The 20,802-nt window shown below is 51.2% G+C and overlaps 1 protein-coding gene across 4 annotated transcripts in view; it reads left to right on the top strand.

Annotated features, from left to right (window-relative positions):
• BMAL1 (basic helix-loop-helix ARNT like 1) overlaps positions 1 to 20,802 on the top strand; it is a 133,150-nt gene that overhangs the window by 37,768 nt on the left and 74,580 nt on the right. For 2 of the 4 annotated variants that reach the window (XM_074997338.1, XM_074997339.1), the window contains exon 2: positions 20,595 to 20,726. The gene's annotated coding sequence lies outside the window, so the exon portion shown is untranslated. Of the gene's footprint in view, positions 1 to 2,926; positions 2,968 to 20,594; positions 20,751 to 20,802 lie in introns of all 4 variants that reach the window. The other 2 variants (XM_074997337.1, XM_074997340.1) reach the window with 2 other exon arrangements.

Below are 20,802 nucleotides of genomic sequence, written 5' to 3'. Positions count from 1 at the left end.
GATGACTGGTATCCTTCTTACTGAGAGAATTTGATTTTTCATAGAGTATAATGCTCAGTGTTCAAAACAATCCTTGGTGGAGAAGCAGTCCTGGAATATAAAACAAGTTGATGTATTTAAATGTTGACTTACATAAAGTGTTCCCCTTTTTTAAAGCTTGAATTTTATTCACATCCACTAGAGTAAATGGTACAATATGGCCAAAAGACAGCAGAATTTCGATTTTTGGCAACAGAACAGGAACAGGGTGGCTCATTGTGTGCAAATGAGGAACTTTATGGCTACAGCCACACAGCCAAGTTATTTCAAGATAACAGCTGTTATTTCAAAATAACTTTGATGTCATCTACACTACTCATGCTATTTTGAAATGAATTTCAAAATAGCAGGTGCTTTTATGTCAAAATTGGTAAATCTAATTGCAAGAGCAATAGTAACTATTTCAAACTAGATATTTTGAAATAGGTGCTGTTAAGATGCAGAATCGTGCTTATTTCAAATATCTATTTCAAAATAAGTGCTATTCCCTAGCTGTGTCTACGCTAGCAAGTTCCTTTGAACAAGTTTTTTGAAAGAAGGGGGCTCTTTTGAAAGAACCCATGGAGTGTCTACACACAAAAAGCATTCTTTTGAAAGTAAATCAAAAGAACTGGTGCTCCTTTTGAAATTGCTCTTTCTTTCCCATTTCAGGAAGAGCGCCCCCTTTCAAAAGCTTCTTTCGAAAGAAAAGGTGTGTAGACACTCTGCATGGCTCTTTTTTCAAAGAGCAGTCTTCATTGTCGATCCCTGGCCTGCTCTTTCAAAAGAGTAGGGGCTGGGTAGATGCTGTCTTTCGAAAGAGGAGATTGCTCTTTTGATCGGCTTTTTTGTGTGTGGACGTGCTCTTTCCAGAGAAGCTCTTTCGGAAGAGCTTCTTTCAAAAGATCTCTGTAATGTAGATGTAACCCCTGTGGCTAAGGCTACACTATGGTTTCTACTTTGGGATATGTTTGTATCCCGAAATAGAAGCCCCATGGCCAAACACCATGCTTGAAATAGCCCATTTTGAGCAAGGTATTTTGATTAATACCTGTGCCCCTAGTTAAATACAAAACACAAGTATTAACATTGACATTCATCTTTGCCTGAAATTTCACACAGGGACAATATCTATCATGATGAACAAAGTGTCCCCAGCTTTCTTTTACAGCAAAATTGATTTTTTGAAAGTGAAAACATAAAATACTCAAGATCAAACCCATTTGGTCTATTTCAAGCCGTTTAAAAAATATTCTTGTACATCTAGCTAGTCCATACTATGCAGTTTTTAACTTCTGAGACACAAAGTATTTCTGTTAAAAGAAAATGAACTTCCTTGATAGATTCATGTATCTATTTCCATAAACAAAACCAATGTCCTCACCATGATATTTCTCATGGAACCCATACCACAAACATATGCTGTAATTGTGAAAGAATGCTTTTATGTTGTGACATGCTTGTGACTTACAATAAGGCTGAGCGAAGTTTCGTTTGAAATAAACAGTTGTTGGTTTGATGGCAATAGTTCAGTCTAGCCCTAGGTCAGGGTTCTGCAACCAAAATAGTGAGAAGAGCCATTTTTTCCAATTCGGTTACAAACTCAATACTTCAGAAGCTGCAATCCATGTGAATACGAGGTGGTCCTTAATAAAAAACATCAAGCCATACTTTTTGTAACCCCTACTTTAAGAACAGCACACACACAATGATTTGTACCAGTTAGAAAGTTTGTTGCCTTCAGACCTGGATTGGAGAGCAAATGAGGACAAAAAAAACCAGTGTGCCTGGGTATAGGCTCTTAAGCAGGAAGGAGCAAAGCTCGCATCAACCATCCATGCCTCCCCACACCCCTTCCCTAGGCTGTACCCACCCACCCTATCTCCAGGACTAAGCCCTATCAGCCACAAACCAGACCCCAGGACTAACCTATCCATAGCACTGGCTTTGTTTGTCAGCAAGTCAGGTGTAGTGGCGTAGCTGGACAAAAGGTGGGGCTGAGTGAGGCAGAGGGGCAGAGCACCCCGGCCCACCCCAGGGAATGAGGGCCTCTGACCCCAGGTCCAGCTGTGGTTGTCGGTTTGGGGGGCCCCCTCTTTGGGTGGGGATGGTTGCAGTGTGGAACTGGCTCCCTGGGGCTGTGCTGAGAGCACAGGCCAGAGGGAACCAGTGCAGCCAGTCTGAAAACAGCCCCTTCCAGCTGGGAAGGGGCACAACACCGCTGGCTAAAACCCCCAGGGGATGGGAGCGTTCGCATGGTTGGGAGCCTATACCTGGCAGCCACATGCACCCAGTGGAAGGATGGCTCCCTGCCCTGCTACTGCTGAGATAGTGGAACTGGATTTGATTGGTTTAACGGCCAGATCCCTCCTGCTGGCTGTCAAACCAATTAAATTTGGTTCTACTGTTTCAGCAGCAGCAGTGCAGGGAGTCAGTGGTGGCAGTGTGCACAGCTGTAACTGATTCCTTAAAGAACTGCATGTGGCTCTGCAGCCACAGGTTGCTGATCCCTGTCCTGGGCATTGCTGCACCTGGCAGTGCTTGCATAAAGAGGTCTTGGCTCCCAGATTGGTGCTAAGGCAGGGTTAGTTGGCCTACTTTTGCTCTGACCTTAATTTACTCAGTGAGATGTTCCTGTGCTCATGATCAGCTTTGCTGCTTGATTAAGCCAATTACATGACAACTGGCACTTATAAGGGAAAAAAAATCGATGAACAATTAGGATTTATTTTTTAGTGTTTGATTAGCCTCTCTTGAATTTCACTGCAGCTAATAGAAATGAAGATAAAAGAAAGGAAAAATAATGAAGTGTTCAGATATATACATATATATACAGGGGGCGGGGCACTGTGGAGAGAAGAGGCAGAATGTGTTGCAGTGACAACATGCTTTTGGTTCTTTTCTACAGGGAAGTTGAATCAGGAAGTGGCCTATCTGGCATTCTTTCAGGTAGGTCCTTGAAGTACTTTGGCAACAACTTCAGGGTCATAACTGGAAGAATTTGGTTGTGTTTTTATGTCTGTGGGTGTGTATAGTGTGGTGTAGTAGTGTAATGTTACATTTTTTGTGGAATATTTTGTGCAGTTGAGCAGTTAGCAACTGAAGGCTGAGAAAAGTTAGCAAAGCTAACTTTTACCTCAATTTTTGAAAAAGCATTATAACAAGTATCAGAGGGGTTGCTGTGTTAGTCTGTAGCCGCAAAAACAGTGGGGAGTCCTGGTGGCACTATATAGACTAACAGCTGGTTTGGAGCATAAGCTTTCATGGGCAAATACCATCTTTGTTAGATGCACGTGGAAATTTTGGAACCAGGGCTCATTGAAGGCTCATCTGCCTGGACAATGTCAACCCTATGATGGCTAGATTCAAGGTTCTGGGGTTCTCCAACTGCTTCAGGGCCATTGACAGGACTCTCGCTCCCATCCGTGCCCCAGACCACTGTGGGGCACGGTGCATCAATAGGAGGGGGTACTACTCAGTGATGCTGCAGACCCTGGTGAACCGCTGTGGGTACTTTGCCGACTGTGTATGTCAGACCCAGCCGGGCACACAACAGAAGGGTGTTCCGGAACTCTGGCCTCTTCCGGAAGATGGAGGGGGGCACCTTAGTCCCCCTGTTGGGGGCTGGCCCTGTGGGGTGCCTCTGTGCATGGTGGGGGAAGCTGCCTACCCCCTAATGCCATGGTTTATGTGGCCTTCTACTGGCCACCTGGACCCCATCCAGGAACACTTTAATTCATGGCTGAATCAGGCTCCTTTGCTTGTGGAGCTTGCCTTTGGCCAGCTGAAAGCCCAGTTCCAGTGTTTGCCCTCCCCCACGTCCAGATGTCAGTAATGCTCCCCAAGTTGTGGGAGGCCTGCTGTGCCCTCCACAATCTTCTGGAGGGGAAGGTGGAGGCCTTGGTCCTGACGGGGGGCCCTCCCGTTGGCCGCACCTATGAGGAGACTGAGATGGGCTGTGTATCTGGGAGATCCTGTGGGTCTGATTCTCCCATGGACCCCAATACCCTCTTCCCCGCTCCAAGATACCCCCTTTGGGAGTTACAGATCCATGACCTACCCTGACCCCTCCCTTTGCCCACTCCTCCCTCCACAGCCCCTCCCCACTAACTAGAGACACAGGAGTTGCGAACAAATGAACCTCGACTTTTAACAGATGAATGTAAATAGTTCATGTTTTGGTTTTTATGCATACACAATGTACAGGGGCATGAACTATGTGCAGCGAGGTGGGGGCTTGGTAGAGGGAGATGGGCCATGATGCTGCAGGAGAGCGGGAGCCCTAGCAACCCCGGCCACGGATTCCCCTCCTGCTTCAGGTTAAGGGTCCCTGTGTGGGCTGGGTTGGGGATAGTAGCAGGGGGAGGTGTGCACGGGGAGGGGCTGTGGCAAGGTCAGACTCCATTGTGGAGACCTGGGGGACGGGGGTTGGGTGCAGCTGAGGAAGTGGGGGGAGCTTGTGGGGGGAGAGGGTATTGCTGAGGGCAGGATCCATTTGGTGAGGGCCAGGACAACTGGGGGGGTGTTGGTGGGGGGAGGGCAGCTGGGGCAGGGGAAACGGGGACTACAAGTGGAGTGGGGGTGGAGGGGGGCATGGGCGGCTGGGCCAGCCGGTCCTGCCGGACGGCAGTGGCACTGTCCCGGCAGGGCATCAGCTGGTCCTGTGCCTGTGCCTGCCACTTCCGGTCCCTTGCCACTGCGCCTCATCAGCCCACAACCACCACTCCATATTGTCAGCGACTGGCTCCAGGACTCCCTGGTCCTCCTCGACCTGGCGATAGGCCCTCTGTCCACGGAGCTGCCTGCACCACCATGGTGCTGTGCTGCACCCCGGCACCGCTGGTCTGGCTACAAGCGGCCATGCCCAGCTTTGGCTCTGGCCCCTCCTGGGGGCTGGCTGGCTCTGGTGAAGAGGTGAGGCCAACTGGAGGGAGGACAGGGAGACGAGATGGTAAGTCCTTCCCTCCACATTGTCCCTGGGGCTCTCCCACTTCCCTGCCCCTGCATGCATGCGGCTCAGGACACTTCATGGGTGTGGGTGCTGCCTGTGTCCTTTAGGCATGCCTGCAAGTGGAGAGTCGTGGTCTCCGGTGGTGTGTCTGGGGTCAGGCCCTTGCCTGTGTGGCTGTCGCACCCCCAGTCGTGTCAGGGCAGGCAAGCCACCTCTGGGGCCCTGGGGCCCTGCCACAGCTTCCCCTGGGGCTAACAGCAGCCCAGTGCCTGTGTGCTGCAGCTGTGTGGTTGGACCGGGTAGACCATGGTGCCTTGAACATATGTGCAGGTGCTGGGTTCGCAGGGTGGGATACTGCCCGAGCTGGCCTGGTGGGGATCGTGGCATGTCTCACCCTTGCCCACCCCTCTGGGTCCTGGGGTGCGTCCTGGCTGGGGGAGGGGCCCTACTCCAAGCTGATGGTCAGGGTCCCATAGCTGGCCAAGGAGATGGTGTCACCCTTGGGCTGCTGCTTCCCTGGGTGGGGACTCGGGCTTCCTGAGGTGTCCAGGAAGCTTGTGGAGGGAGGGGGAAGTGTCCTCCACCTGAAGGAGCTTGTGGAGTTCCCTGTAATAGGGACAACTGGGCCGTTGTGCTCCTGAGCGGAGGGTGTCGTCCTGAACCTCAGTATAGCCCTGCTGGAGTTGTTTAATTTTTGCCTGGACCTGCCCCATGGTCTGGGTAGGGAGTCCCCAGGCTGCCAAGACTCTCGCAACCCTGCTTTAGCCCAGAGTGTTCCACCTCTTGGCTGCTGGGTTCAGCAGCACTGTCTTCTCTGCCCAGAAGCTGATGAGGTCTTGGACCTTGGGGTCTGTCCAGGACAGAGCATGCTGCCTCCTGGCCAGGGGTGAGTCCTAGAGCTCTTCTCCCTCCCTGGAGGGCCAGGCTGCTGCCATTGCTGTGGGCAGGCTGCAAGAACACATGCTGGCTGGGCTGATCGCACGCTTCTTACTTCCTGGTATGGGGTTTCCCTGGCTGCTGTCCTTTTAAGGGCGGCTGGAGGAGCAGACAGCTCTGCTTGCAATGGACAGACCGTCTCCCAGCCCCAGGTGGCTGACGCCATGGAGGACTCCTCTGTCAACAGAAGGGCATCTACAACTACTATTCTGTTGACAGAATCTGTCTACAAAGGCGCTATGCCTCAAACTTTCAAGACAGAACTCTGCTGGGAAAACTGACAGCTTCTAGACAGAACACCTTTGTAGTGTGGATGCTCCCTAGTTTTGTTGACAGAGTGCCTCTTCTGTCAACAAAACTTTGTAGTGTAGGCACAGTTAATGTGGAGTACGACTCTTACTCTTAAATTTTAACCCCTTTCTCCTGCTTATACTAATAAAATTTTCAAAAGAATCCTGACTTCAGCATGTTGGCACAGCTGGGCATGTTCAGTACAGAATGTTGGCCTTGACTGAGTTCTCATTTTTTTTTACTAGTTTGTAACAGCTTTAGCATGGCCTAAATATAATTGGTTGCAGTTAGTCATATTTCTCAAATTACTGTAATGTTTTATAAATCTAATTTTAAAATGTTGTATAGCTTCTTCTGGCCAAACAAACCATTTAAAAAGCATATTAGCAGAAATAATTCTTGAATCACATTTAAAAATTAGTCTGTTAATATGCTTGTATCTTCCTGGTACATGAGCCCCTGCATAAGCTTGGAATCCTGTCATTTCTTTGATTTTTTTTTTTTTTAATAAAGCATAAATGTTTATGAGGTTCAGTATTTTTTCTTAGACCTCAGCTCCTGGAATCATGTGCTAATGTGAATACCTGAGATTTTAGGTTTGTTTTTTTCTAAAGGCTTCTTGATGGCTTGGTGAAAACCTTGAAAACATTAATTTTAAAGGCTCAGAAATCAGAAGACAAATGAAAACATGATACTGTTTTTAAAACTCACATTATTCTTAGGCAAATCTCATAATTGCTCATTTTGAGCAGTTGGGGTTGGCGCCATGGGAATCATCACATTTCCATCTAGAGCAGGACTGCCTTCATGAACAAGGAGTGCTGAACTAATATAATAATACATGGAGATACACATCATGGAAGTGGAAGGGACCTTGGGAGGTCAGTGAGTTCAGTCCCCTGCCCTCTTGGCAGGACCAAGCACCATCTCTCTCTTTTTTTAAAAAAAAACTGTTTGCCCTAGGTCCCTAAATGGATCCCTCAAGGGCTGAGCTCACAACCCTGGGTTTATCAGGCCAATGCTTAAACCACTGAGCTGCCCATGCCCCCCGCTCTGAAGTGTGTATCCCAATTCAAGTTAATTTCAAAATAGGTTATTTCGGCATTTGGCACTGTCTACGTAACACTAGCTGTCAAAATAGCGTGCTATTTTGAGGCCAAAGTAGTATGCATGGTATGTCAAAAATATTTTGAAACGTCAGGGGCGTTTCATAGACACAGAGTAGCTATTTTGGGAAAACTCAGTATCCTGAAATAGCTCTGCAATGTAAACATAGCCAGACAGTGGAAGAAGCCAAGGAATAGTGAGTCCAGTGTGTCTGTCTGCAACCATGAATCCAGGGTGGTGAGCTGATTGTATGACCACCTTGCCAGCTTGCTCTTTTGTCGGCTTAGTTCTCAGGAGCAGTCAGGACCATCCATTCTGGGGAGAGGCAAAGGGGTCAGGTCCCTGGGCTGCTTCCTGCCCCTACCTCCCCCAACCCCAGCTGAGACTCACTCCTGCAGAATGGTAATCATAAAAAGAAAGCAGGAAAAAATAGTTCCTGTAGCTTTGCACTGTCTCTTATCTGTTTCAGTCCAATATCAATTGTCCTGTTTCACTGACCCGGGATTCTGCATTACCTTGAATCATCAACTAACAGCACATGGGACTTTGATCTTCTTTTGATGGGGCTTCTTTATCTTTCTTGGGTGGATACTTTTGCAGGGCTCAGCTCCTATTATTCTCTAACTATCCAGGTGCTACTGGCAGTTAGTTATCCAGAGGCTGGCTTTAGGGACTAATTCCAATGCTCACACACTCCACATTCACATTTTCCTCACCCACACAAAGAAAAGTTCACTTCAGAAAGAAAGAAATTTCTTTTTCAAAGGAGCAGACAGGATTTCTTACAAAACTTATGGTATCTATAAACAATTTTGTACTAGCTTATAATACTTAATATAGATCTAGTGGCTGCTACAAAACAAAGCTCATCTGACAAGATATAACAAAGGTACATCTATAAAAGAAAGCTGTTGATTACAAAGCTTACTGAAAGTTACAGGACTTAAAACCAGCAAGGACTGAGAGTTATAGAACTTACATCTGCATTGTACTGGACTGAGCAGAGGCTTCATACAGCAGCCTCCATTATTGGAGGGTTGCAATTATGACAGCTTATTTTTTAACAATCCTCACGTAATCTCTGTGGATGAATAGAACATTAGATCCGCATAGGCAACCACATTATCCATCCAAAATGTTTCTCTGCCTTGTGTTCTTTTGCCCTCAACTTTCCCTTTGACAACACATAAGCATTCATACTGAATCCCTTAAAATCTCTGACTTGCACTTGCTGAATTCCAGTTATCTCCCATGTTTTTTCATTGATTATGTCATCTTATCAATGACATGTTCAAAATTCTTTTATAATAGCATAATTATTTATTATTGCTTGTTTGAATATCTGTGTTTTATAGTCCTAGTTTAACATCGACCCATGGCATGTTTTTGAGAATTGGAATTTAGTCTTCAGATTTATGTCCTATCTCATCATATACTTATTCTACCAGAACAGGAAGAAGTCCTGTAGCACCTTATAGACTAACAGATATTTTGGAGCATAAGCTTTCGTGGGCAAAGACCTGCTTTATCAGACGCATCTGATGAAGTGGGTCTTTGCCCACGAAGGCTTATGCTCCAAAATATCTGTTAGTCTATAAGGTGCCCCAGAACTACTACTTGTTCTCGAAGATACATACTAACATGGCTACCTCTCTGATACTTGTCTCCCAGAATTTGTCTGGTTTCAGAATCTAGTCTTTCATCTTTTGGGACCCTTTAAGCATTGGATGTCCAGCTGTATTGTATATGCATAATGTATTGTATATTCATAGTATTGCATATTCAAGTATGTCTAAGTCTAGTAAATGAGAAGTTCACAAAGTTTTGCAGTGAGACAACATATCCAGAGGCTCATTTACATGAATCTGTACAACCACAAAGTGTAGAACCAATAAACATGTTGTAGTAGTGGTGTCCAAAATTTGCCTCTCACCTCTTCCTACTCCACCACATCAGTAATGAAATATTTCCACCCTGCTTCACCATATCCATGCTCAGCAGAGTTGGCTCAGCAGAGGAACATGGGCTGAAAGCAGAGCTGGGGGCAGATCTGGGAATGGGGAAGGAGCTGAGGCTAGAGACAGAGCTGGCGGGGTGGGAAGACAGGGAATGAGGTCAGAACTAGGGTGACACAGAGCAGGTGGCAGAATGGAACTGCAGCTGGGAGGCAGAATTGAGCTGGTGGTAGTAGAGGAGGTGGGATAGAACTGAGATGGGGGGCAGAATGGGGTAAGATGATGCTTCCTCCCTGTCCCCATCCCCCATAGAGCTGCTGTAGGGACTGCCACACCCTCTCCCAAATATTTCTCAGCCCCCTGCTACTGCACACCCCACAGTTTGGGAACCACTGTATTAAAGTGTAACTGAGTCTCTGCAGATTACATCAGTACTAAACACTGCCATTTTTTAGTGATGTACTCTAAGGTGGAAAATCTCACTTTGACTAACAGGGCCAACCAGAGGATGGCTTTACGGTGTCATGATTCAATCTCTGATTAATATTTTTAATTTTGAGATAAAGTTACAGAACACGACACTGAGCCAGTCAATGCAATGTTTCATGTTTTTATTCAGATTTGTACTGCCTCTAGAATTATACAAACCTTCATTTGTGTACAAAGAAGTGTTCTAAATTTTTATTTGCCAGAACAATTAAAGAAACCATTTATGGTCCAGAAGAACCATGCTGCTTTCAGTCTTTGCCAGAGACAAGTTAATAAACTGTCAGGACTGCTTTAAAGCAATAGTTTTGTGTAATGATGGTAAATTATTGTGCGATGAGGAAGAAATTCCTCCCTCTGAGTGCTGTCATTTTTCTTATAACTTTATTCTGCTAAAAGCTTTCTCAGTCCTTCATGATGTATGTGTGTTATGTTTCATAACAAGCTGAATAGCCTACTATTTTCTTTTCTTTCATCACTCTGCCCTATCCAGTAAAGTTCCCTTTGTTCTAAGGTATTTGCTGTTATTGGATTACACACGGTCTGTTGCTGGCCTGGGAGAATGCCCGGTTCACAGCAGTCACAGCTCTATACAGGACCTCCTCAGTCTGTGGGCCAAGGAAGAGGTCCCCTTGGACCTCACAGCCAAGAGGTGAAGTGCCCTGGCATATGCCTGGCTGGCTAGCACCCTTGCAGAATGAGGCCACCCTGCCCACAGTGTGGAGCAGGTGTGGGTGAAGGTGGAGGAGCTGTGCCAGGGGTACACCCGGGCCTGGGACACTGGCTGGACATCAGGGGCAGGACCAGCCACCTGCCCTCACTCTCAGGAGCTTCACCAGCTCTTGAGGGGTGAGGATGTCTTCTCCACTGACCACGGCCAGAGCCAGAGCAGGAGAAGACTGGCATCCAGCTGCAGATGGACAAAAGGTCCAAGGCCAGGGGGTGCATGCTCACCATTGCCTTGTACTCAGCCCTGCAGCCAGACCATGGCCAGGGCATCCCTGAACCTCCTTGGGGGACCCTCTGATAAGTAGCCCACATGTCACACACCCAGGGCATGGGGGTGGGGGTGGGGATGGGCACAAATGGGGCACATTGTGAGCCACGCCAGGCTGGCTCCGGCAGGTCCTCACGCTGGGGTCCCAGCACATGCAACCACGTGCAAGGCAGCATCTCCCACCCAGACGCAGCAGGCAGCCCTCGGCTATGGGCACCAGCCTGCTGCCAGCCTCGTGGGAGCACGGACAGGCCTCAGCACCTGCGGGTGGGGGAATCTGCCTGTACCTGCCATGGCTTGGGAGCAGGCCAGCCACATGGGTGCTGGCCTGACCGCAGACCACTGAGGAGTGCAGCTCCCAGCTCGCGGGCACGCCCACAGGCGACAGTCAGCACCCACCACCATGGACAGGGCTGCAAGCTGCATACATGGGGGGGAGGAGGGCCAGGCTGTCCCTGGCTCACTTGTCACCCATGCGGGAACCCCTCCATGGTTAAACACTTCCCCTTGGCCACTAGCCCATGGAGTGAGAGGGAAGGGTGGCACAGAGGTTGGTCCTGTCACTGAGGCACCATGGAGTCCCCATGTGGCAGGACCCGCCATGCAGCAGGGCTTGCTGTGCAGGGCACACATGCCTGTGCTTCCAGGACATCACCATCCCTTAGCCTGGGGGTTGGTGGCTGCTCATGGTGAGTATGGGGCAGGCCCTTAGAGGCTGTATTGTGGGAATAACTCACTGTCTCTCCTCCTTGCCGTCCTGCACTCCCTGAGAGGGCCAGCACAGCCCCACCTCCCTGACAGGGTCAACTTGCCCCACCTGGCACCAGAGCAAGCCAGCCCTGAACGGGGACCAGAGTGAGCTGGCACCTCACCACCAAGAGGGTAGGCCTGCAGCCAGAGGGGCCATCACCAGCTGGACAAGGACCTCCTGGGTGCCCACACCACTGTTCTTTGGACGCTCATCGACCTCCTGGAGTGGCAGGTGCAGGATGGCTGGGAGTGGTGGGTGTGAGAACAGAAGTGGTAGACATTGGCCTGGGAACAACTGATTTTCTGCTTTGATGCCACCACTGACTTCTGGCAGGACCTGTTGTCCCATGTACTCATACCTGCTACCTCCAATCCCCCTCCCTGCCACCCCTGCTCTTCCTGTTCCTGAATTCCCATCCCTGCCTGCCCCTTCCCCACTGCCCTGCCCCCAGGCATGCTGCAGCTGCTGCAGTGGGTGATGGCCATGGCTGGCACCCCTGCTCCCCAGGCTCCCCACTTCCCTTGCCAAGTCTGACCTCACTGCAGCCCCACCATCTCCATATCTCTGGGTGTGTCTACACTAGCACTCTATTTCAAAATTAATTTCAAAAGGGGCCTCAATTTCGAAAGAGGCTGCGGAGCGTCTACACGCTCAACAGCCTCTTTTGAAATTGTTTTCGGCAAAAACAGGTCTTAATTTCGAAATCGTTCTTCCCATCCGGGATTGGGAAGAGCGGCCCCTTTCTAAATAAAATTTCAAAATAGGGCATGTGTAGACGCTCCGCAGCCCACAATTTCGAAATTGTGGGTCTGCCATGGCGGCGGCTCCAGGGATCGCAGGAGACGCGCTAGCAAGCACCGGCGGGGCTCTATGGTCCCTGGGCCAGCCCCTTAAAGCTGCAAGGCTCTGGAAACCCCGTGCAGGAAGCTGAGAGCATACCTAGGGCTCGAGAAGCATGAGCTCAGCCTTATACATGCTCCAGCAGCCAGATGGCCGTGCCACCCAGCCCATCAATGGGATGGTGAGCCCCCCGCACTCTGGGGCACCCCAGGAGGCCCCCTCTTCCCCACCCGAGGGATCGCTGGAGGAGAGCCAGGGCCAGAGAAGGAGGGGCCCGTCCTGGACTGAGGCCGAGGTGAAAGACCTCCTCGGCCTCTGGGCAGAGGAGGAGGTACTGCTCCACAGCACAGGGAGGCCCCACAACACAGCTGCCTTTGAGCGGCTGTCCCTGGGGCTGCGGAAGTGGGGACACCCTGAACGCACGGCTGCTCAGGTCCGCTCCAAAGTTAAGGTGCTCAGGCAGTCCTACAGCTGGGTCAAGGATGCCCGCAGCTGATCGGGGGCTGGGGCCAGCCCGAGGTGCCCACACTACCGGGCCCTGCAACAGCTCCTCGGCCCGAAGGATGTCCCAGAGCCGTCGGTGCAGGTGGACACAGGCGACCCATACCCCAACCGGGAGATAGACCCGCTGGAGCAGCTGGGACCCTCCAGCCAGACCACACCTGCGGGGACCGGGAGCAACTCAGATGAGGGGGGCCCGTTACTCATCACAGTGAGCTCCGAGACTTCCAGCCAGGTGCCCTCGAAGCCGGTGTCCCTGGACCTGTTCTCCGGAGGTCCAGGTAGGTGACAGGTGGATCAGATGGCCTGGGTCGGGGGACCTATCCCACGGTACCTTGCCCCGTCCCAGACCCAAGCACGCGCCATCCAGCACCTGCACCCATGGACAGCACCCTAGCCTGCCTGACCGGGGAGGGGTGTGGGGGCCAGGCCGCAGCCAGCAATTGCCCCACAGATGAGGTCCCGGCAGGCAGACGGGAACCCCAAGCGCAGTCGGCAGGGGAGCCACCACCTCGGGGGATGGCCTGGGGATGGCGCAGGTAGAGACCCCAGTCCCGGGTGACAGCACTGATGGGTGGCTACTCTTTTCTTGTGTCTCCACAGCATCATCCTCTGAGGGCCAGACCACACCCGTGCCACCCTCGGACGGCGCCGGAGAGCCCTCCTCCCCATTGCCCCGCGTGCCGCCTGCCCAGACCCGGACGGCCCGACGCCGGTGGCGCTACGACCACCAGGAGGTGGCGGAGGCCTACACCGCAGCCATCTGGGAGCAGACCGCTGTGCTGTGGGAGTGGCTGCTCATGGAGCGGGAGGACAGGGCCTGGCGGAGGGAGGTCTCCGACGGCTGCAGCCCTCCGACGGCTGGCCCCCCAGCTGCCCCTGAACCTGCCCCCCATGCTGCCCCTGAACCCACTCCCACTGCTGCCCCCGAACACATTTCCCTCATCCCATCCACCCGTCTTGCCCTGGCCAGCTGGCTGGTCGCCAGTGCCAGCCAGGAGAGGGATCCCCTTCCTGGCCCCCACCCCTGCCCCACCTCTCCCAGCCCACCCTGTTCTTCAGCCTCTGAACGACCCTACCTCCCCGTCCTTCCAGCCCCCTCCTGGCCCTGACAGGGCCCCCACACCAGGGGCAGCAGGGACACCCGTACCCGCCGGGGATCCCGCCCCTGTGGGGGACTAGGCCTGCCCATGCCTGTGGCCCTGGCCATGGGGGCATGCCCCTGCCCCATTGTATGTAGTTCTCCTCCTGTTCCCCCATATTTAGCCCCAGTAGGAAGACCCCACACAGTTGTTTAACAGCCATTTATTTACATAGTTAGTCCCCCCTTAATAAACCTTTTTGTGCAGCCCAGTGTCCCCTGTGTGTGTGGGGGGGGCCATGCTGCAGGGTGAGTGTGAGCCATGTGCCAGGTGGGGGTCAGCATGGCTCCTGCTTGAAGGCCTCCTGGAGGGCTTCTCGGACCCTAACCTCTTCACGCTGTGCCTGGCGGCACGGGGCTGCGGGCGGCTGCTCATAGCCAGGGACGCTGTCCGCAGCCCACCTGGGCATGTAGCGCTCCTGCTTGCCCTCCACCACATTGTGCAGTGCGCAACAGGCTGCAACCACCCCGGGGACGTTGTGCAGGCTCACGTCCAGCTGCGCGTTGAGGCATCGGAAGCGCCCCTTGAGGCGTCCGAAGGCCCGCTCAACAATGTTGCGAGCCTGGTTCAAGCGGGCGTTAAAAACATCCTGGCTCGTGGTGGTGTGCCCAGTGTAGGGGCGCATCAGCCACGGCTTTAATGGGTACGCCCCATCGGCCACAATACAGGGTGGCATTGTTGTGTCTCCCACGGGAAGCTCCTGGGCAGGGATGTAGGTGCCCTCCTCCATGCGCCGCCCCAGACAGGAGTTGCGGAATACCCACGCATCATGGGCTTGACTGGACCAGCCAACGCACATGTCAGTAAACCGGCCCCTGGCATCTACCAGCGCTTGGAGCACCACCGAGTGGTACCCCTTGCGGTTTATATAGTGTCCTGCACTATGGTCTGGGGCGTGGATAGCAATGTGCGTGCCATCGAGTGCGCCGAAGCAGTTTGGGAATCCGAGAGCTGCGAATCCCGCCATGGCGTCGTCCAAGTTCCCGAGGCAGACGACCCTCCGCAGGAGGAGGTGGTTGATGGCCTGGACCACCTGTAGGGAGGCACTGACATGTGGGCCTGCGCATCAGGGGGGCCCCCCTGCCCCTGCAGGCCCCTCACCCGGGGGCCCCCGCCCCTTCCTGGGGAGGGTGTGGGGCCCTTGTCTGACTTACCTCCAGGAGGACGGGTCCCACGGTGGCCTTGCCCACCCTGAATTGGTGCCCTACTGACCGATGGCTGTCTGGGGTGGCCAGCTTCCACAGGGCAATCCCCACCCGCTTCTCGACTGGGAGCACGGGCTGCATGTGGGTGTCCATGTGCTGCAGGGCGGGTGAGAGCCACTGACACAGCTCCATGAATGTGTGCCTCATCATTCTAAAATTGGTGAGCCACCTTTCGTTGTCCCACTGGCCCAGGACTAGCCTCTCCCACCAGTCCCCACTGCTGGGGTGGCTCAAGAGGCGCTGTGGGGGACGGGGGATGGGAAGCGGTGACTTCCCCCTTGGCAGGGCCTGCAGGACACGTGTGGGTGGGAAGGTGGGCTCCAGGGCATCCACCAAGCCCAGGATGGCGATGACCGCCTGGGTCCCAGTATCAGACTCTGACAGCTGCTGCTCCTCCATTCTCCTCTTGGTTCTGGGTGCACAGTCCACGCAGTGCTGTGTACTGCTCTGCTGGGCTCTGTGTGTGCGAGGTGGATGTGTTTGGGAGGGACCCCTTAAGGGCACTGCTGGCTGTGTGACCCGGAAGGGCTTGTCAGCCATGTGACCCCGTGCATGATGTTTCCCGGCTGCTTATTTCAAAATAGCTCATTTTCCAGTGTGGATGCTCTCTGTCGATAAATGGAGGGTGTTCTTTCGAAATAGCGGATTGGTACAGCGATCCGTTTTGTGTGTGTAGCCGCGCTATTTTGAAATCCCTTGTTTTGATTTTCGATGTTCCCCCTTTCGAAATTTCTTTGTAGTGTAGACACAGCCTCTCTGTGCTGCAGTCCCCAACCCAGCCCTGATGAGGTCATGGCCTCCCACCCCATCCTTGGACTGATACTCTCCACCTCTTGTCCCAGGCCTCCCCAGTGCAGTTCAGATGCTCCCCACCCCCGCTTCCAAGCCTCCACACTGTATATAGTTGTATATTATTGCACTTTGTAAATAGTTTTTTGATGTCATTATTTATTTTACATGTTTTTATATGTTAAAGTGTCGTCGGTTCACCACTCCCACACCCCTCTTTGCTGGGAATGGGTGGAGGCAAAAGGAGGGGTCATGGTGGATATGGGGTAGGGCTGTGGGCCCAAGACCCCCTCCAGGGGTGCCCTTGGGAGCATCATTGGGGGCCGTGGGAGAAGCTTTCCTATAGGGCCTCCCAGATCTGCACTCCATCACTGTGGGCTTGGCAGGTGGGAGCTGTGCCCAGCTGTTTGTAGCAATGGCTGGCGTCTGTCCCCTATCCTGGGAGGACGGCCTCCCCCTTTCTCTCCACAAGGTTCTGGAGGCACAATGCGTGGTCTCTACTGGGGGGGCATTGTGCTCTCCCATGTCCAGTTGGGTCAGGCGGTACCTAAAATGTGCCTTGAGGCGGCCAAAGGCACACTTGAACTGGTTCCTTGCCTGGTTTAGGCAGTTGTTAAACAGTTCCTGGTTTGGATCCAGGTGGCCGGTATATTGCCTCATGAGCCAGGGCATCAGGTGGGTAGGTGGTATCCCCACAATGCACAGTAGCGTATTCATATCCCCAACTGCCAGCTACCATGTAGGTGCCCACTTCCATCCTCTTGCACAGGCTGGAATTGTGGAAGATGCAGGCAGTGTGTGCCTGGCTCAACCACGCTACGTACACGTCAAGGAATTGTACACATACATGTCAAGGTGGTCGACCAGGGCCTGCTGCACAATGGAGTGATATCCCTTCTAGTTGATAAACTGGGTCATGCTGTGGTTGGGGGCATGAATGGGGATGTGTGTCCTGTTGATTGTCTTGATGGCAGATGGGGAACCCCAGGGTGGCAAAGATGGCCATGACTGTGTCCACATCTGTGAGGTGGACAGCCCTCTAGAGTAGGAATGCTTTGGTGGCCTTTGTGACCTGCAAGGGGAGAAGACCAAATACACACATCAGGGACTGAGCGGGAGGGGGGCTCTGGGCCCCAGGGAGACTCCCCATGCCCTTTCTGCAACCTCCCTCCCAAGCTTTCCAAGCACCCCCCTCCCGAGAGGCTGCCCCCCCCCAGAAGCAGGTCTGTATGAGGGTGGGAAGGTAAGGTCCCTCAGGGGTGGGGGGGGGGTCCTCCTTGGATACCCTTCACACCCATCCCCCAGTGCAGAGCTTGCTGTCTGAGGGTGCATTATCTGCTTGATGACAGCCCTGATGTTGGACTTCCCTGTGATGAACTGCTTCCTGACAGAATGCTAGCTGTCTGGGATGGAGAGCTTCCATATAGGGGAATGGCAGGCTGCATCTGGGTGTCCCGTCTGTGGTTGGGGTCGGGGAGCAAGCCAGGCACAGAGCTCCAGAAAGGTCTCCTTTCTCATTCAGAAGCTCTGGAGTCACTGCTGGTTGTCCCACTGCCCTATGACCAGCTGGTTCCACCAGTCGGAACTGTAGCAGTGCCTCCAGAGCTGCCTGATCATCCAGGCGGGTGAGTGCAGGTAGGCCCCTGCAGCACTGAGGGCATGCTCCTTGAAGCCGGTGTCAGGTGTGTCCCCCAAGGGGAAGTGGAGGACAGCCGAGAGGAGGTTGAGCAGCAGCTCAAGCAATGGGAAATGGGTCCAGTGCAAGCCCAGGGGCTGCTCTGGCACCATGGCTATCTGGAAAGCACAAACTCTCACAGAAAGCTGGGACCCCGTAGTAGCTATGTGCCTCAACGAGGCAGGCTATATTCACCATGGGCAGGGAACATTTGTCTGGCTAGGGTTCCCAGAAGGGATTGCCAGCCACACAACCCTGTGTGATGGGGTTCCAGGGCCTATTCTGTCAAGAAATTGGCCAGGCAGTCTGGCTGCTTTGTCGATTGAGCAGATCTCTTTGCAGTGTGGACGTGAACTGTCAAGAAAGGTTTTGTCAAGAGAGATCTTCTGACAGTGACTTCCATCAACAGATCACTGTAATGTAGACATGGCCTAACACTGTTTTACGGGCTATGTGCCTAAATAGTCTTTAATCTGAGGGTGGAGTTAGAGTTGTTTTGGTGTAAGTAACTTTGAAATGTTTAGGATGTGTGATAACTTGACCAAACTTAATTTATAAAGCTTAAGACTTTTACTCTTTTATTTCGGGAAGAAGACACTTTACTAGCTTAATCCCAGATGCAGCAGTCTGATTCTCATAGGGCCTTATTACGCAATCAGAGACTCATTTTGTAGACCACTCCCTAACTAGGACACAGTATTTCTTTTCAAGATGGTTGTAATTATAGTCTTTACTTTTTTAAAGCAGATCATGTAATTAAGAATATTATAGCAGAATTTTCACATATAAGAATCAAAATTTATCCCTGCATTATTTGTTTGAGATTATGAGCCCAAAGCAGGCTTTCTCTATATCATGGTTTCCCAAACTGGGGTGGCCATGAAGAAATTCCAAGGGGGGTTGAGGTGACCCAGTCCCCACCCCTCAGCCTTCATTCCCCCTACTCCAAGAAAGATCTGGCCTTTGCTTCCAGCTCTCAGCCCCTGCTATTTTACGTGGGTGACCCAGCGCAGCTGCTATAAAAAGCAGGCTGCCAACAAAGACCCACATGGAGCTTGCTACCTCTTGTAAAGGAGTGTGGGTTGAGGGAGGGAGGAGGAGGAGGATGGGGTTAGATGTGGGGGCTGGTGGTGCCTGGCTTCAGGGGAAGGGAGGGGCTTGGGCAGGTGGTTCTGGCAGCACAGGGATCAAGTGGGTGGGCAGCTGGTGTGGGCATCTCTGGTGGCTGGCACAGGGCTCAGGCAACTGGCCAGCTGGGGCTGTACTAGGCATCTGCAAGGTGGGGGCTGTGCCATTAGCCTGGCTGGTCCATAGTCAGCCTCTGGGCTGGGATGGTGCCAGCACAGTGTCCAGCACCCCAGCCATGGCTGCAGGGCCTGGGCCGCACCTGCAGCTCTGGGGCCATGTCAGCAGCCCATTCAGGGTGGAGCTGGTGCCCATGGGGCCCAAGCCATATCCAGCATGGGGCTGGAACCAGTCATCTCAGCCTGTGGCTTGCCTGGTGTCAGCCCAGCAAGGGTCAAGGTCCAGCAGGAGGTAAAGAGCCCCAGGGCTTTGGTGTTTGGTGTGCAGCTCGGAGCGGGGTGGCACAGCTCCATTGAGTCTGCTAGCCGCTATTTTCCAGACAACTTTTCTGGCAACTCCATTCATAAATTAATAAGCAGTCTATTCAATGATGTTGATTCACGCCAGAAGTATTGCAAAAACAAGCACTCGAAGTAAAATATGATTCAAGTGCAAAAGAATTTCGAAAACTCAAGCTTGGAGGAATTTTGGATAGAATATTTCCCAATGTACTTGAAAGTTGGGGAAAAAGTGCTACGTATTATTCTTCTATTTTTGTAAATATACCTCTGTGAAAAAAGCTTTTCAAGTTTACTCACATTAAAAATGAAACAAAGAAATCAACTGGATGTCAAAAATGATTTGTGTTGTGCACTTTCATCTTTCAATCCTAGGATTTCCCAACTTATGAAGAAAATGCATCATCATCCTTCACATTAAATTCGTTTTGCTTCTGCTGTTCCTGATGTTAAATTACATTTTTATTAAATTTTTGGGCCAAGAAAAACTATTCGTGTTTATTTTTAATTTTAAATAACACTTTTTGTGTTTATTTTAAATCGTGAATTGAATTTTTTGTTAAAACGGGGGTTGGATGATGGTAAAGAAGAGGTGGGGGGGCAAGAAGTTCTCTCAGAAGTCAAGCGGGGGGAATGATGCTGAAAAGTTTGGGAACCACTGCTCTATATTGTGAGCAGATGGAGGGGCAGCCAGGAATTAAGGACACAATTTGTCATTGCACTGTATGTAGTCATTTACAGAAGTGGAAAATTAGTGCTAAGCACTACCATTGTGTGTGGCTCTCAATTTGCTTTGGTGTAAAAACTGTACCCGGTACAAGGGCCAAAGAGTTTACTGTTAGACATACTATCAGGATTATGCAAGAGTTGTTCCCAACCAACCTACAGCAAGCATGAGGCATAGCTTTCCTTACCAGCAGCTATCCTGAAAGATGACAGGAAAATCCTGTGGACATTTGGAAGATTCTGTGCTCCTTCCCCAAGTATCTTCATCCCCTATCTAAGCATGACTTTGATAGAAGTCTTGCTCCCATTAATTTTCTGTCCCTGCTTGGACCACCAGTTCTTCCCCTCCTTATTCAGTTCTTTGACTGCACAGAACAGGTTTCCATTTAGAAATAACATGGCCAAATTCATTATCTATTCAAAGTAGATTGCAAGCTGCTTTGGGCAGCTGCTGGTGCTATACAATTAACAGAAATGTGGTTGATCAAAGAGATTTAAAATGTAAGTCTTCAGCGGGTTTTTTTTGTTTTTGTTTTTGTTTTTAATTTCACGGTAGCATCCCATGGCATGTTGTTTAGACAAACCAGACATCCTTTAAAAGTGATGTGACTTTTGTTTTGTTTTGTTTTCTTCCTATTCAGGTTTTTGAAAGAGGTCAACTAACAAATTGCAGAGTATGAAAGAAGTTTTAAGGTGACTGGTGAGGCGAATCAGCTAGCAGATTCAGTGCAGGCCTTTTCTTCTAAGTTGGCTTCCAGAAAGCAGATTTTAAGGTGAAAACTTTTCATAGTTATGTGGTTAGTATGGTATCTAATATTTTGTTATTTACAATATTCTGGAAGTATTATT

Source organism: Carettochelys insculpta, chromosome 6, assembly GCF_033958435.1.
Source record: "Carettochelys insculpta isolate YL-2023 chromosome 6, ASM3395843v1, whole genome shotgun sequence".
NCBI lineage: Eukaryota > Metazoa > Chordata > Testudines > Carettochelyidae > Carettochelys > Carettochelys insculpta.
The sequence above is the reverse complement of the archived record's forward strand: the minus strand, read 5'-3'. Positions and strand labels throughout refer to the sequence as shown.